This window comes from Oncorhynchus mykiss, chromosome 28 (assembly GCF_013265735.2).
Source record: "Oncorhynchus mykiss isolate Arlee chromosome 28, USDA_OmykA_1.1, whole genome shotgun sequence".
Classification (NCBI taxonomy): Eukaryota; Metazoa; Chordata; class Actinopteri; order Salmoniformes; family Salmonidae; genus Oncorhynchus; species Oncorhynchus mykiss.
Window position 1 is genome coordinate 26,174,471 of NC_048592.1, and position 17,894 is coordinate 26,192,364.

The following is a 17,894-nucleotide window of genomic DNA, read 5'->3' on the forward strand; positions in this document are numbered from 1 at the left end:
ACAGGCCTGCAGAGACACACACACTCAAACCCTAACACAAACAGACACAGGCCTGCAGAGACACACACTCAACCCCTAACACAAACAGACACAGGTCTGCAGAGACACACACACTCAAACCCTAACACAAACAGACACAGGCCTGCAGAGACACACACTTAAACCCTAACACAAACAGACACAGGCCTGCAGAGACACACACTCAAACCCTAACACAAACAGACACAGGCCTGCAGAGACACACACTCAAACCCTAACACAAACAGACACAGGCCTGCAGAGACACACACACTCAAACCCTAACACAAACAGACACAGGCCTGCAGAGACACACACTCAAACCCTAACACAAACAGACACAGGCCTGCAGAGACACACACTCAAACCCTAACACAAACAGACACAGGCCTGCAGAGACACACACTCAAACCCTAACACAAACAGACACAGGCCTGCAGAGACACACTCAAACCCTAACACAAACAGACACAGGCCTGCAGAGACACACACTCAAACCCTAACACAAACAGACACAGGCCTGCAGAGACACACACTCAAACCCTAACACAAACAGACACAGGCCTGCAGAGACACACACACTCAAACCCTAACACAAACAGACACAGGCCTGCAGAGACACACACTCAAACCCTAACACAAACAGACACAGACCTGCAGAGACACACACACTCAAACCCTAACACAAACAGACACAGGCCTGCAGAGACACACACACTCAAACCCTAACACAAACAGAGACAGGCCTGCAGAGACACACACACAAACCCTAACACAAACAGACACAGGCCTGCAGAGACACACACACACAAACGCAGAGAGCAACATAAACAGCAGACAAACCCAGTCCTTCTGGAATGGGACTCTCAGCCAGTCAGTATCATGGCTCTGGCCAAAAACACACTACACAATAACAGGCTGTGCTGCGACTGCACTGTTTAAGAATACATTTTCACTGCGTCGTCTTTAATGTGTGTGTGTGTGCAATGTTTTCTTTGAAGACGTTCTTATCTACTTGCTGCCCGCCATGCCCTCCAGATGGGGAGAGGAATCACTGAGCCTCTATGAGAATTCCCTTAGCTCAGCACTAATATCTCGCTCTCTCTCTCACTCTCACTCTCACTCTCACAAGCAAAAACAGAGACTTGAAAATGGATTTGAACACACTCAACCACACACATACACTCCCAGCAAACATTCTCCACATTCACCACACACATCCAGTACGCAGACACACTGCCTGAAGACGATCCGACAGTGTTGAATATGTTACGTAATATAATGTTACAGCTCACACTGACCCAACCGCACTGCATTTTCTAAGCAGGGCCTTGTCACTAAGCAGGGCCTTGTCACTAAGCAGGGCCTTGATGATGTCACTATTCTAAAACAAATGAATTAAACATGATAATAATGAACCATCAAATTCTTATCAGGAGAGGAATAAGACAGGAATATCTGCTGCGTTGCTGGGCACTGATTGTGAAACATTACAGAAAGAAAGACTCCTAGTTAAAGCCAACACGACCAGAAATAATGGCAAGAGGCGAAGGAAGTGAGTGTTTAATGAAAGTAGTGAATCACAGAAAGTCTGTACTGATAATGGGCTTTGTTATGGTGCAGTTTCAGTCTAGGACTAACTGGGAGACTAAGTGTTTAAATAAGCTCAGTTAACCCAGAACTAAAGTCTTGTGTAATTAGTCAGGTGCACGATTAAAGGGGTAAGAACTTTCTGATTTAGCCTCGGTTTCAATTCTCCTCATTAGGAAATGTGACTGAGAACAAGATTTGGGTCATGGAGGCGTGCTTTATGTGGGTGTCTGTTGTGTGTGAGTGTGTGTGTTCGAACGTGGGAAGCATTTGTACTTTCACTCTTCCAAAACAGTACACAGTTACAGTCACTCACCCTTCTAAATAACTTGAAACCATCTAACCAGGTATTTGTGTCTGGAAGTAGCCTAGACTAACTAGCAAGCAAGCCAACTTATTTAGTCAATTAGCTTTAGCCGGCTGGTGTGTGACCGTGACAAAGTTGGTTTGATATTGGAAAGTGTATCTCTGGGCTCGTTAGGGACCGTCAATAAATTATAACATTTACATGGGACAATATTCTGATGTTGCACATCTTTTAGTTTACTCATCAAATGCTTAAAATGTTTGGTTAGAGTTTTACAATTTGGAGCTATTGACATTTAAAAATATTGTCCCATGTGCATTGTGTAATTTACTGATGCTCCCTAACTAGCCCCATAGGGATATTGAATGTCAAACCAAATTGACCATGTGCATTACGATCGGGTCATGTGCAGCTGCTCTCTGAATTTATGATTATTTTGGTGCTGCCAGCTGTGGGCAGGATTGAAATAACTCCAACCCAATTAAAACTGTTACAGAACGCTTCATTCCGTGACATACAATTTTCCATAATTATCTTACAAATCTCAGATTTGGACAAGACTGACTTTATGACCAAAATTATTTTATTTACACTTTGTACTCAATTTTGACACTACAATAAATGTTTCACTCATATCGAATCCACATAGGCCATTTTATATGAGAGAAGTTGTTTATTGCCTTCAGTTGCTCTTTAAGTTCTGGGTCCATGGATGTTAATAAGGATCTGACCCTTTCTTTCAATTTTTGCCTGAAATAACATTCCCAAATCTGACTGCCAGTAGTTCAGGACCTGAAGCAAGAATGTGCATATGCTTGATACCATTTGAAAGGAAACACTTTGAAGTTTGTGGAAATGTGAAATGAATGTAGGAGAATATAACACATTATATCTGCTAAAAGAAAATACAAACAAAAACACATGCTTTTTCATTTTTTTTTTATCCATCATCTTTGAAATGCAAGAGAAGGGCCATTATATAATATTACAGTTTAGGCGCAATTCAGATTTTGGTCACTAGATGGAAGCAGTGTGCGTGCAAAGTTTCAGATTGATCCAGTGAAGCGTTGCGATACTGGACAATATTTTGTATCAAATCAGCCCAAATGTGCCCAAATGGTGAATTGATACATTTTCAAATATTTTCAAGATAACTATAGAGAACATACAACAATTATATGGTAATATAATTTTTTTGTTTACACACTCCCAGGAATGTCATACATGATGGATCATTAGCTTATACACCAACGTTCACACACCTAGATGGCTGGGTGGGGTGGGTGTGGAGCCAGAGACAGCAGGGGTTCAAACTGTATATCCCAGTTCCTACATTTGAATTTAAAAAATTCATTTTATCAAACAAAACTATGCTACATTTTATCTCTGTCTGGTACCCTCAGGATGACAAATCAGAGCAAGATTAATGAATGTAAGTACATTATTTACCTTCAGAGGTGAATGTATCAAACCAGTTGCCTTGATAAAAGTGTTTTGTTGTTGACTGTAATAGCTACTGTAAATTGGACACTTCAGTTAGATTAACAATAATTTAAGCTTTCTGCCCATATAAAACATATCTATGTCCTGGAAATTTTGCTGTTACATACAACGTCATGCTAATCACATTAGCGCACATTAGATAAACCGTCCCGGTATAGGGACACCGATCCAGTTTAACTTGTTATGGCTGCAATCCCCCTATCGGGATAAGTGTCATCAACAACCGCTGAATAGCATACATTCGAAAAATATTACTACAAATATTTATATTCATGAAATCACAAGTGCAATATAGGAAAACACAGCTTAGCCTTTTGTTAATCCACCTGTTGTGTCAGATTTTGAAATTATGCTTTACAGCGAAAGCAATCCAAGCGTTTGTGTAAATTTATCGATCGCACGACAAAACATTAAGTACACTGAGCATCAGGAAGCTTGGTCTTGAAAATCAGAAAAGCAATCAAAGTAATCGTTTACTTTTGATGATCTTCGGATGTTTTCACTCACGAGACTCCCAGTTACAGTACACAACAAATGTTCCTTTTGTTCCATAAAGATTATTTTTATATCCAAAATACCTCTGTTTGTTTGTCGCGTTATGTTCAGAAATCTACAGGAAACAGCGGTCACGACAACGCAGACAAAAATTCCAAATAGTTTCCATAATGTCCACAGAAAAATTTCAAACGTTTTTATAATCAATCCTCAGGTTGTTTTTAGAATATATAATCGATAATATATCAACCGCAAATGTCTTTCACAGTAGGAGAGGGAAAAAAAATACCTATCCAAACTCTGTTGCGCGAGCAAAACTCATGTGACCACTTGATGCGATGTTATCGTTCTGGCTCATTTTTCAAAATAAAAGCCCGAAACTATGTCTGAAGACTGACACCTTGAGGAAGGGATAGGAAAGGAATCTGGTTCATATCCCTTTAAATCCAGCTAAAGGAGGCTATGGAACATGGAGTTTTCAAAATAGAAGCCACTTCCTGTTTTGATTTTCCTCAGGGTTTCGCCTGCAATATCAGTTCTGTTATACTCACAGACAATATTTTGACAGTTTTGAAACTTTAGATGGTTTTCTATCCAATACTAATAATAATACGCATATATTAGCTACTGAGACTGAGGAGCTGGCCGTTTACAATGGGCACCTTTTCATCCAAGCTACTCAATACTGCCCCTGCAGCCATATGAAGTTAGAGAAAAAAGAAAGAAGGAGGATCGGAACAGGAAATACGAAAGATGCTAACACCTGTGAAATCGTGATTTGTCCAAATAACCAGTGGTGAAAAACCCAAGCACCGGAACTAATGCTGCTCACTATTTCACTTATCGCATTGTATCATGACAGATCTACCATTTATGTTTACGTAGTCTATCCACGAGAGATTATGTATAAGCAACTAATGTGTATCTTATGGCTAAGTTAGCAATTAGCATTGCACAAAAAAAATTGTTTCGTATTCAACCAAAGGCCTACGCAGTGGACAGCTGGGTGACCGAGGGCAAGCCAGAACCAGAGACACGGACACAGTGTGAAGCCCTAGGGCCAACAACACCTTCATCCCTGGCAACTACCTGAAAGCTCAGGGCCAAACAAACACAGAACCATCCAGTTATATTCCAGGCCTTTCCGTGCAGAGCAAAGTGCTTGGTTGGTGTGTTTCTGACTGGATGACAGATCGTTCCCCTGCCACCTGACCAGATGCCAGTCAGACAGACTTATCCAGACCTCTGTGCCTGTTAGGATTAGCCCGGAGTGACGTTCTGCTGTCACACACACACACATGCACTGCCTACGTGCACACACGCAAGCGCACGTAGGCAGGGACGCAGGCAGACACACTCATACACTACATGGCCAAACGTATGTGGACACCTGCTAGTCGAACATCTCATTCCAAAATAATGGTTATTAATATGAAGTTGGTCCTCCCTTTGCTTCTATAACATCCTCCAGTCTTCTGGGAAGGTTTTCCACTAGATGTTGGAACATTGCCACAACGACTTGCTTCTATTCAGCCATGAGCATTAGTGAGGTCAGGCACCAATGTTGGGCGATAAGGCTTGCCTCACAATCAGCATTCCAATTTATCCCAAAGGTGTTTTTTAAAAGTTAACTAAGTCCTACCCCGGCCAAACCCTAACGATGCTGGGCCAATTGTGCACCGCCCTATGGTAATCCCAATCAAGACCAGTTGTGATACAGCCTGGAATCGAACCAGGGTTGGTAATGATGCCTCTAGTACTGAGCTGCAGTGCCTTAGACCCCTGCGCCACTCTGGAGTTTGAAGAGGTTGAGGTCAGGGCTCGAGGTCAGGGCTCTGTGCAGGCCAGTCAATTTCTTCCACAACGATCTCGACAAACCATTTCTGTATGGACCTCAAATTGTACACGGGAGCATTGTCATGCTGAAACAGGAAAGGGTCCTTCCCCAAACTGTTGCCACAAAGTTGGAAGCACAGAATCATCTAGAATGTCATTGTAAGCTGTAGCGTTAAGATTTCCCTTCACTGGACTTAACAGGCCTAGCCCGAACCATGAAAAACAGCCCCGGACCATTATTCCTCCTCCACCAAACTTTACAGTTGGCACTATGCATTGAGGCAGGTAGCGTGTTCCTGGCATCCTCCAACCCCAGATGAATCCGTCAGACAGCCAGATGGTGAAGCATGATTCATCCTTCCAGAGAACGTGTTTCCACTGCTCCAGAGTCCAATGGAGACAAGCTTTACACCACTCCAGCCGACACTTGGCATTCATGAAGCTCCCAACGAACAGTTCTTGTGCGAACGTTTCTTCTAGAGGCAGTTTGGAACTCGGGAGTGAGTGTTGCAACTAAGGACAGGTGATTTTTACTCACTACACACTTCAGCACTCGGCGGTCCAGTTCTGTGAGCTGTGGTGGAAAAAGTACCTAATTGTTATACTTGAGTAAAAGTAAAGACTCCCTAACAAAAAATGACTAAAATGAAAGTAAAAGTCATCCCAGAAAATACTACTTGAGTAAAAGTATAAATATACTTAAGTATCAAAATGTAATGTAATTGTATCAAAAGTAAAAGTATAAATCCTTTCACATTTATACTAATTTCACTAATAGACTAAGAGCTGGGTTGACAGCGTATGACAGGAGCAGACTGTTGCTGTGGCTGTACTGTTGTCTTAGCTGGGTTGCAAGACAGGTCAGGAAACAATGTAGCGCAGTTGACATTTAAAGGTAATTTTACCATTGAGCCGACATCAGCATTATTGACTTGCGTTCTCCGGTAAAACTGTCTTTAATTGGTGCATAGCCAAAAAAGGATGATTGAATTGAATCACAGCCTAAAATAGTCTAAAATAGAGTTGGAAAGAGTTGGAAAATTCCTGCTTTGGTTAATAGTCATGCATAGTTTTAAACATACAGTACAACAGCCTGAATCGCAGTCAGATAATGCTTGTTATTCTTTAGATAAGATTCGTACATGGGTATGTTGAAAATCCTAGAGATTTAGAACAGGGTGAGTGGGTGAGTGTTTAGTAATCTCTTACTGTGCCATAGGGCAGCCAGTCCCTTCTCTGCTGTGGTGACTAATGATGATCATTAACATGACACGTGTATGTGTGTGTGTGTGTGTGTGCGTGTGTGTGTGTGTGTGTGTGTGTGTGTGTGTGTGTGTGTGTGTGTGTGAGCGTGCGTGCGTGCGTGCAAATGTGTGTACGTGTGTGTATGTCCTTGCTCTTCCATTTTCTCTCTCAGGGGCCCCAGAGGAACCACAATCTAACCCTCCATCCTCCCCTCATCCCCCTCTCCCCCCTCATCCCCATCCCCTCATCAGCACCATGACTTCCAGGTTAAAGCAGGGGTTGAGGGCTGAGCATCCCCATTGACAGAGCTTCAGGTTAGGTTGACCTGGGGGATATACACACTAGGGCTATAGACTACTCTATACTGAACATATGCTAACATGATAACCCAGACATAATGTTAAATTAGTAATAATCATTCACATTAAATTAATAACACAGACTTCTACGTAATCTGTTTTGATACCTCTAGACCAATTCAGACTGCTGATCTGAGGACCTTTTTGATGAAAAATGTGTTTGTTTTCAATGATCCTGTTTTTCATTTCGTATTTGATGTGTATCTTTGTAACCCCAGTCATACACGGTTCTCTCTGCTACCTCACGGGAATCGGTACCGGAGCGCAAAGTCTAGGTCCAAAAGGCTCCTTAACAGCTTCTACCCCCAAGCCATAAGACTGCTGAACAATTAATCAAATGGCCTCCGGACTATTACATTGTGTCCCGCCACTCCCCCAACACCCTCTTTTACGTTGCTGCTACTCTCTGTTTATCATCTATGCATAGTCACTTTAACTATACCTACATGTACATATTACCTCAATTAGCCCGACTAACCGGTGCCCCCGCACATTGACTCTGTACCGGTATCCCCTGTATATATCCTCACTAATGTTATTTTGACTGTCATTTTACAGTTTTGTTTTTATTTAGTATTTCTTTACTTATCTATTGTTTACCTAATACCTATTTTTTACTTAAAAATTGCACTGATGGTTGGGGCTTGTATTCGGCGCATGTGACAAATAAACTTGGATTTTTATTTGATTTGAATTACAGGGCTCATTTGTGAAAGAGACATTGGTCTCAACTTGAATCCCTGTCAAAATGAAGGTTAAACAAAATACCATCTCTCTCTCTTTCTGACACACAAATACACACATACACACATACACACAGTGAACCTGTAATAAGCCTGGTGTCTGTGTTCTGATGACTTTCTCCAGCAGCGAGAAGAGAATAATTAATGGTTCCGTTTGTAATGATATGAAGTTGAACTAGTGGAACAGCTTGACATGTCTCTGGCTTGTTCTGACTCTCTCATTTCCTTTCTGTGTTTCTAATATTCACCCTTCATACATGCCTGCTGAAATCCATACACTCCCACCCATGTCTCAATACCAGCCACTTTGCTCAATCCACAAAAACGCGCAAGTACACACACACACACACACGGTGTGCTCAGTATTTCTCAATAATGCTGTTGGTTCTATTTTTCACTCCTCCATACCTCTCTCTCTCTCTCTCTCTCCCTACCTCCGCTCACCCCTCTCTCCCTCTCCCTACCTCCGCTCACCCCTCTCTCTCTCTCCCTATCTCCACTCCCCCTCTCTCTCTCTCCCTACCTCCGCTCACCCCTCTCTCTCTCTCCCTACCTCTGCTCACCCCTCTCTCCCTCTCTCCCTACCTCCGCTCACCCCTCTCTCTCTACCTCCGCTCACCCCTCTCTCTCTCTCTCTCCCTACCTCCGCTCACCCCTCTCTCTCTCTCTCTCTCTCTCTCCCTACCTCCGTTCACCCCTCTCTCTCTCTCTCTCTCTCTCTCTCTCTCTCTCCCTACCTCCGCTCACCCCTCTCTCCCTCTCTCCCCCTCTATCTCTCTCTCTCCCTCCTCTATCTCTGATAAGCCCTGGCATTGTTGTGGGATTCTGTGCCTCTGTGTTTCGGAGTTAACGTTGATCCTCCTCCCACTGCCAATAACTCCAACTGGAGGCTTACTGGGTCTACCCTGTACCACCTCTGTTCATTATTCCCTGATCCTGAACTAGTCTCTAACAGAAAGCTCAGTGGGGGATGTACCACTGATACTCATTACATGATGATCCTGAATCAGTTTCTCCCTCAGAGGGCTTACTGTGGTTCTGGCTATAAACAACTGATCTTGAATCAGTTTATGACACAGAGGGCTCAGAGTGCCCCATAAACACTGAGTGTACAAAATATTAGGAACAGAGCTTGGTGTGGCCTATCTGGACCAGCTTATTAAAGGCTGATTCCAAATCAGCCAGATCTGATTACTCTAACATTTGTATAGAATACACATTATGGACATTGTTACCACTGAGCTGAATCCAGAGAGGTTTGTGTGTTTTTGTGCTTGTATACATGCATGCGTGCGCGTGTGAGTAATCTCGAGTCAAAGGAGGACAGGATGCTATCCTCTTGGGTCCTTTCCAGGTCAGAGCAGAATAAAAGACAGACTAGTATCTGTTGTTAGGCCCTCCCTCACTGTGTTCTATACAGAACACCACTAATGAAGGCATGTCCTGACACCTTGGTAATCTGACACCTCTCCTTCACTTTCTGTTCTTCCTCAAACACCACACACACATAAACGCAGTTGGACACACACACACACACACACACACACACACACACACACACCCCCACACACACACAGTAACACACACACACACACACACTGCAATAGCTCACAAATAGCTTGTGTATTCATTTGTGGTGAGGTGGGAGATGGAGAGACACAGAGAGAGAGATGGAGGGGTGAACCGTGGTTGCTTCGGCGCCAATGTATCCAATCCTCCTAATTGTATTTGTCCAGTGTGACAAGTGGTGAATGATTGGGTTAACAGAACGCTCCTTGGCTGAGGGAGGGAGAGAGTGAGGAGGAAAGAGAGGGAGACGGAGTGAGTGAGTCAGCGAGGAGAGAGAGGGGAGAGGAAGAGGAAGAGAAGGAGGAAGAGTTGGAAGGGATGCATTGTGCTGATGTGGTTGTTTTAGACCTGGCTATCTTGGCCATTCATGGATGAACCAGCCCCAGTCCACTCAACAGCAGTTCTCTGCCTTTCCTCTATGGCTGTCACTCTCTTTCCTCTCTCTTTTTCTCTTTCTCTCCTTGCATCTCCATCTTCACTCCTGGCACTCCCTGTCACATGCAGAATAAACAAATAACCAACAAATCTACTCTGGGCTTTGATGAGGGCCAAAAAGAGTCCAACAGTAACTTATTCTGTTACATACAACTCCGTCACCTTTCTCCACACGTTTACCTGCTGTAAACTACGTACGTGACAAATACAATTTAGATTTGATTTAAACCATAATGACAATTGATACTTCAATGCTTAACAAATTCTGACAAATCATACATCTCAATGAGTCTCAACTACCTCCAGCTGTATATACCCATTGCCCAAACAATGGACCACATTTCCAAGGCCATATTCAGACATTGGGAGAGGATGTCGTGGTCAGAGAGAGAGAGAGAGAGAGAGAGAGAGAGAGAGAGCCTACATACATCAGTTGATGAATGGTGTCTTTCAGCGTGTGTGCGTGTGTGTGTCTGTTTAATATAGTGGTCTTTTAATGGCGTCTAAATGCTTCCTAAGGGACCGTGGTGATCCGCGGGCTAACGGCACTAACCACACAGCTGATAAGTGTTGTGATGGATGGAGAGTGTTTGTGTTCTGACACACCAGCACTCCAATACTTCTCTCTCTCTTTCTCTATCTGTTTCTCTCCCTCTCTCGCTCTGTGTTTCTCTCTCTCTCTCGCTCTGTTTCTCTCTCTCTCTCACTCTGTGTTTCTCTCTCTCTCTCTCTGTGTTTCTCTCTCTCTCGCTCTGTGTTTCTCTCTCTCTCTCGCTCTGTGTTTCTCTCTCTCTTTATCTATTTTCTGTTTTTCTGTCTCATGCACTATTTATTCTCTCCTCTTTCTCTCCATCAGTTTCCATCAGTTTTTTCTTCCCCTCTCCCTGTTGCTTGTAGGTCCCCCTCCTCTCACTCTTTCTCTTACTGTTCCTCTCCAAAATGGAACATTTCTCCATCTCTCGCACCCCTCATCGCTCACTCTCCTTCTCTCCCCCTTCGCTCTTCTCCTTCAGTCTTTCTCTTTCCCTCTCTACATCCTTCCCTCTTCTCCTTCCACCCCGCTCCCTTCCCTCTCTCTCTCTACTCTTCCTCCATCTCTCTCCATCGTTCCCTCTGTCTCCTCCCAACATCCCTCCTTCTCTCTCTCCCTCCACCCTCTCTTCATAGTGAGTAATGTGTTTGGCGTTTAGGACGCTGTAACTCTGGCTCCCGCCCAACATGATTTGCATGCCAAGACCACGAGCCAATCAGGCGGCACAATGGAGCAGATGTCCTTGGCATTTCTGACATCAACAGAGGTGACCCTGAAAACAGGAAATTAGTCTCAGAATGAATCAAGTATGTGGTCTATAATTGGGAAGAGTTAGCGACAAAATGAATGCCATGCTGGGTGTATGTTGGGTCTAATTGGAAAACGCTTTAATGTTATGTGGAAAATCCCAATGTTTACTGATGGTCCCAAGATACTTCAATGAGGTTTAATGCATGAATTCAACTGCTTACACTCTCTTAGAAAAAAGGTGCTATCTAGAACCTAAAAGGGTTCTTCAGCTGTCCCCATAGAAGAAACCTTTAAAGAACCCTTTTGGGTTACATGTAGAACCCTTTCTACAGAGGGTTTTGCATGGAACCCAAAAGGGTTCTACTTGGAACCAAAAAGGGTTCTCCTTTGGGAACAGCCGAAGAACCCTTTTGGAAACATTTTCTCTAAGAGTCTACATCATAACAGATTAAGATACAGTATGTGATATGATACTTTCTGGTTTCAGGTAGTATACGCCTAACGCTGTATAATATATCTGTTATTAGACAAATGCTTTATTCAGACAACTTTGAAAATAACTTCTTCTTAGGGACATTCAATCCCGGCCAACTCAGTTTGAAATGGCGTTACTTAAAGGGATATTGTGAGATTCTGAATGTAGTTAGTGGAAGTTAGCAATAGTTTCGCAAGCCAATAATAACTGGTGTTAGCATAATGCTAACTTGCCTGTAGACTTTCAGTCATTGAGCTAACGCTGGTAGCATTGGCTCGCAAAACTTCCTTCATACTGCACGCACAAACATCAAAATGTTATCCACATGTTCATCTGACTCTGGGTAAGTAGAATGACATAATCTCTCCCTCTCTTTCTCTCAAACTATTATCTACTCTTCTAGTGTTTGTCATACTGTCACGCTCTGACTCACTCCTTCTCTCACACACACTCTTTTATAATATGTTTTTCTCTCTCTTCTGTTTTTCCCTCTCTTCTAGCCATGGTAGCCAAAATAATGGGCCTTTTTATACATGACTCTAAGCCTGATGGGATGCTAATTGCTTAATTAACTCAGGAACCACATCTGTGTGGAAGCACCTTCTTTTAATATACTTTGTATCTCTCATTTACTCAAGTGTTTCCTTTATTTTGGCAGTTACCTGTATCTGTACCCTGGCCTGACAAATCGTTGGTCTCTTGATTCGTGTTCATAGAGATAAATAGGGAGATGTGCTGTAAACACACAAATTACAGAATCTCACATTATCCCTTTAACAGACCAGCTGGGTAATTAAAAAAATAAAAAGTCTAATTCAATTAATAAATAAGACTGTGTTGCTTGGTCATCTAGAACTGAGTGTGCCCGTCAGCCAGAGCTCTGTGTTTAAATCTAATTAAAGTCTATGAGGAGTATTTGCCTCACAGACAAAAATAGGCTGACAAACACAAGGCAATAACCCACCGGCTAGTGATACTCGGGAGTGTGTGTGTGTGTGTGTGTGTGTGTGTGTGTGTGTGTGTGCTTCTGTTCAGAGTGCCAGGTTCACATGCATGCACACTTTCTTTGTTTCCACGTCATTTTGAAGTTAAGCCAATGTGGAATAGATGTTGAATTGACGTCTGTGCCCAGTGGGCAGGCATGACACCATTAGCCCTTCCACCACCTGCCAGAATAATGGCACCTTCTGTCTGGCACACCTGCCAGCCATCCAACACTTCTACCTCAGGTGTCATTACTTAACATTCTCTTTGACCTCTACCCTTCCACCTCTCTCTCTCTCGCACTCTCTCTCCCTTTCTCTTTCTCATTCTTTTTCTCTATTTCTCTTTCCCTCGCTCTCTCTTTCTCTCTCTCTCCCTTTCTCTCTCTCTCTCTCTATGTTTCTCTCTCTCTCCCTCGTTCTCTTTTATCCCTGTCTCTCTCTCCTCTCAAACTCTTATCTATTCTTCCGGTGTTTGTCATATAGCCTTCACTGTCACTTTCACTCCGACTCAGTCTCATTTTCTCACATGCACTCTTTCATAATCTACTTCTCTCTTTCTTTCTCTCTCCTTGTCTTCCTATCTTTCCTATCTTTCCTCCCATAGCTCCACCTGTCAGTGGGCAGTGGAAGCTGAGCCCTACCGTCCTTTCCTTCCCACTGTTAGCAGCTCCTCAGTCCACACACACACTCCTTTGTCTCCACGTCGCCACAATCTATTTTTCCCCATCAGACCAGGCAGAAAATATGCTTTATCCAGTAGAAAATATGAGGAGTCATGGTGGGTTGTAAAGGGAAAATATGATAAACCTCTCATTTATGAAGATTTAGAGGTTTGGCTAAGCTCAGGCTTCAGTGCAGATCTATTCAACAGATATCTATATCCTGGCCTGACGAATCCTATGTCTCTCGATTTGTGTTTATAGAGATAAAAGAAAAACAGGGATGGATGTGTGCTGTAAACACACACATAAGCTCTTAACATGTTTATTTTAAAATGTTGTCCTTGGCCAGGTGCTTATTGGTTGTTAAACACACAGACACACACACACACACACACACACACACACACACACACACACACACACACACACACAATATTTTACATGTACAGTTCTCCTAAACTTAGTGAGTTAATACTCTTAGCCCACTCTTAACTGTGAGTTACAGCTTCCACAGTCCCTGGGTCTATAAAGGCCTGTCTGCCTTTCCCAGTTGGGACAGTAACACCCTACACTTAGCCACATGGTACAGGCCCACACCCAGCTAAACACACCCAGATGTAGATGGGAGAGACTCCAGCTAAGGGGACTAGTAGGGCAGAGGTCACATAGACACTGACTAGTATACTTACGCACTTGTACACTTCTCCATCAACACTCCTGCAACTTAAAAGGATACTGCAAGATCACCCAGAGTCAGTGGAACTCGCGGAGACCATTTGTATGTCCACGACTTCAACTGACTCATGGGTAAGTAGAACAGCGGCACAACTGCAGAATATCGCAGTATCCCTTTAACCACATAACCATCACCACAGCAAGCAAGTGATAAACTCTACTACAAGCTATACAAAACGCCCACAAGTGAAAATCCCTGAAACCCACAAAATGAATGCATTTCGCAATACATTCAACAAAATGACTATGGCCATAGGAGTTCTGGGAACAGGATAATTCATACCCTTTGCACATCCAAATACGTCTTTAGTTGTAATTGGAAGGCACAGCTACCACTCTGTCCATTCCAATAGACAGTCCAATAATGGGAAGGCACAGCTACCACTCTGTCCATTCCAATAGACAGTCCAATAATGGGAGGGTACAGCTACCACTCTGTCCATTCCAATAGACAGTCCAATAATGGGAGGGTACAGCTACCACTCTGTCCATTCCAATAGACAGTCCAATAATGGGAGGGTACAGCTACCACTCTGTCCATTCCAATAGACAGTCCAATAATGGGAAGGTACAGCTACCACTCTGTCCATTCCAATAGACAGTCCAATAATGGGAAGGCACAGCTACCACTCTGTCCATTCCAATAGACAGTCCAATAATGGGAAGGTACAGCTACCACTCTGTCCATTCCAATAGACAGTCCAATAATGGGAAGGCACAGCTACCACTCTGTCCATTCCAATATACAGTCCAATAATGGGAAGGCACAGCTACCACTCTGTCCATTCCAATAGACAGTCCAATAATGGGAGGGCACAGCTACCACTCTGTCCATTCCAATAGACAGTCCAATAATGGGAAGGCACAGCTACCACTCTGTCCATTCCAACAGACAGTCCAATAATGGGAAGGCACAGCTACCACTCTGTCCATTCCAATAGACAGTCCAATAATGGGAAGGTACAGCTACCACTCTGTCCATTCCAATAGACAGTCCAATAATGGGAAGGTACAGCTACCACTCTGTCCATTCCAATAGACAGTCCAATAATGGGAGGGCACAGCTGGACAAGTAGGGACATGTCCATCCACACGGTCGAATATGTCCACAGTGGTAACTATGGTGAGCTGGGATACTGTGTTTAACGTGGCGTATCACCCTTCAATTAACAGCCCTCCATCGCTCCACTTCTCCCGTCTTAAGAACAGATGCTCATTAACAGATGGTTTACATCTGACCGTCTCACACTTCTCCCTCCCCCTCTCTCTCATCCCTCTGACTCTTATCCTGCTGTCTGATGCTCAGTGATGTGAGGTGAAGGAAGGGAGGGAGGAGATAGGGGTGACTGATCAATGTTCAGGTGGGGGAGGTTGAGGATGTCTAGGAATGATGCATTGGAATGTTGAAAATAGTGACACGCACACACAATCCACGGATGCAAAAAGCACTTTGGCAGAGAAAAGGAGAGGACACAGATAGTGAGAGAAGGCCTGACTGGAGGTCACAAGAGAGAGTGGACAGGGCTGTACACAGGGGGGTTCCAGGCATGCTAACGAACTTTGAAAGAACACAACACAAAAACAATAAATTCAAAGAAAACAACGTTGATTTGACATGCAGACCACAACAAACTCAACAAAACACAACAAACCAAATTCTGACATCCATCATTCATCTGGTGTATAGACTGAAATCCCCATATGAAATCAACCTCAACTAACACAGACTTAATGCTGCTGCTTTGATGTACTGATCGCTTTAAATAGAGCTCAGATTTAGTGTGTGTGTGTGTGTGTGTGTGTGTGTGTGTGTGTGTGTGTGTGTGTGTGTGTGTGTGTGTGTGTGTGTGTGTGTGTGTGTGTGTGTGTGTGTGTGTGTGTGTGTGTGTGTGTGTGTGTGTGTGTGTCTGTAAATATATAAATATATAAATATTTGTATGGTGGTTTCAATGTAAAAGAGATTTTACATGATGATGCACACACACTGATTCATTTCACTCTTTTTCGTTGTCATGGTAATTCTGAATCATACAAATACAAAATCAACCAAAGCAACAGTTGGTAGAATGTTTGAATTTCTAATTTTTGGGTTGATATGACAACAACATTGAATTAAAATCCATTATTTTTCAAATAAATTCATATTAATACACTTACAATTGAATATGATGACATCATAATTGAAAATAACAACTCTAGTAGAATGTTGAAAGTTAGAATGTTTGGTTGATAGTCACTGTAGGTCATATTGATTTGAAACTTAGTTTGTGGGAACAACCCCAAACCTAGTTGTGTGACTTGCTTCTGTTATCCAAGATTGTAAATTTTTCAACAATGAGCTTCTTCAAATAATTTCACGTCTCTACCATGGATGGCACAGTAGCTTCCTGTCGTCATCAATGGTAAGAATCAAAACGTGAATTGCTTAATTTGGTGTAGTTCTCAAGAATCCATGTTTAGAATGCATTTAGGTACATCTACAGTAGAACTGGGTTTATGTGTGACTTTAGGTCAGGTCCTCCCGAGTTTCTCAGATATCTAGCTACCACAACCAGCACCTGCCTGAGCAGGAGAAACAGCGTCTGTTCCACAAGCACATGGACATGAGGCGCAAGATGGCGTTTTACAGGAGGGAGTTCTACAAGCTGCATGTGAGCTCAGGGGACCCGTGGTTATTTTCTGATGAAGAGAGGAAGAAACTGGAATCCATTCCAGGGGTGTTGGGGTTGGCTGCAGAGATGGACTTCCTGGAAATCTCTGATGTTTTTAGTAGAAGTAGTATTAAGATAAAAATAATGTAAAAAATATATATGTTATCTTTATTTAACTAGGCAAGTCAGTTAAGAACAAATTCTTAATTACAATGACAGCTTAGGAACAGTGGGTTAACTGCCTTGTTCAGGGGTAGAATGACAGATTTTTACCTTGTCAGCTCAGGGACTTGATCTAGCAACCTTTTGGTTACTGGCCCAACGCTCTAACCACTAGGCAACCTGCCACCCCTAATAAGAGAGGATCAGTAAGTATAGTAAGTTTGATAAATGTAGGTTGTTGTCTATTTTAAATTGATTAAAATAAATCATATTTTAAAGCTACAATATGTAACCAACCAAATTCACATAGAAATGTGAGTTGTAGATCATTCATTCCAGTTGAAAGTCTAAGAAGCGGTAGATCTGTTCTATGTGTGCTATTTCTATGCCTCCCCTTCTGAAGTTTTGTTTTTGCCTCTTTTACTTTTGGTTTTGTACACCAGCTTCAAACAGCTGAATATACAATATTTTGCTTATGGAAAATATATTTCACAGCGGTACAATGATTCTATACACAATGACTGCTTGTTTTCTGACATAAACTGAAATTAGGTGAAATATTAGAATTATAGCAACCAGGAAATGGCTGCGCGATTTCTGCATAGTGCATCTTAAAGTATAACAATTGTGATGCATCATTTTTGAGTGTGTGCTTGTGTGTGTGCACACTTGCCTGTGTTTCCATGCATGCAATCATGTTTGGGCGTGTGTGTGAGTGTGCATCCATGCTTGGGTGTGTGTGTCTGTTTGAAGCACATCGTTAGTGTGTTTACATAGCTGAGTGAGTGATGCTTGACGGAGCGTTTCTGTGTGCTCTCTGTTGTTAATCACCACTGTGTGA

At 42.8% G+C, this 17,894-nt stretch overlaps 1 protein-coding gene across 1 annotated transcript in view; it reads right to left on the reverse strand.

Moving 5' to 3' along the window:
* The window catches only part of LOC110508193 (glypican-1), a 136,478-nt gene that overhangs the window by 44,044 nt on the left and 74,540 nt on the right, over window positions 1-17,894 (reverse strand). The window lies entirely within an intron of this gene.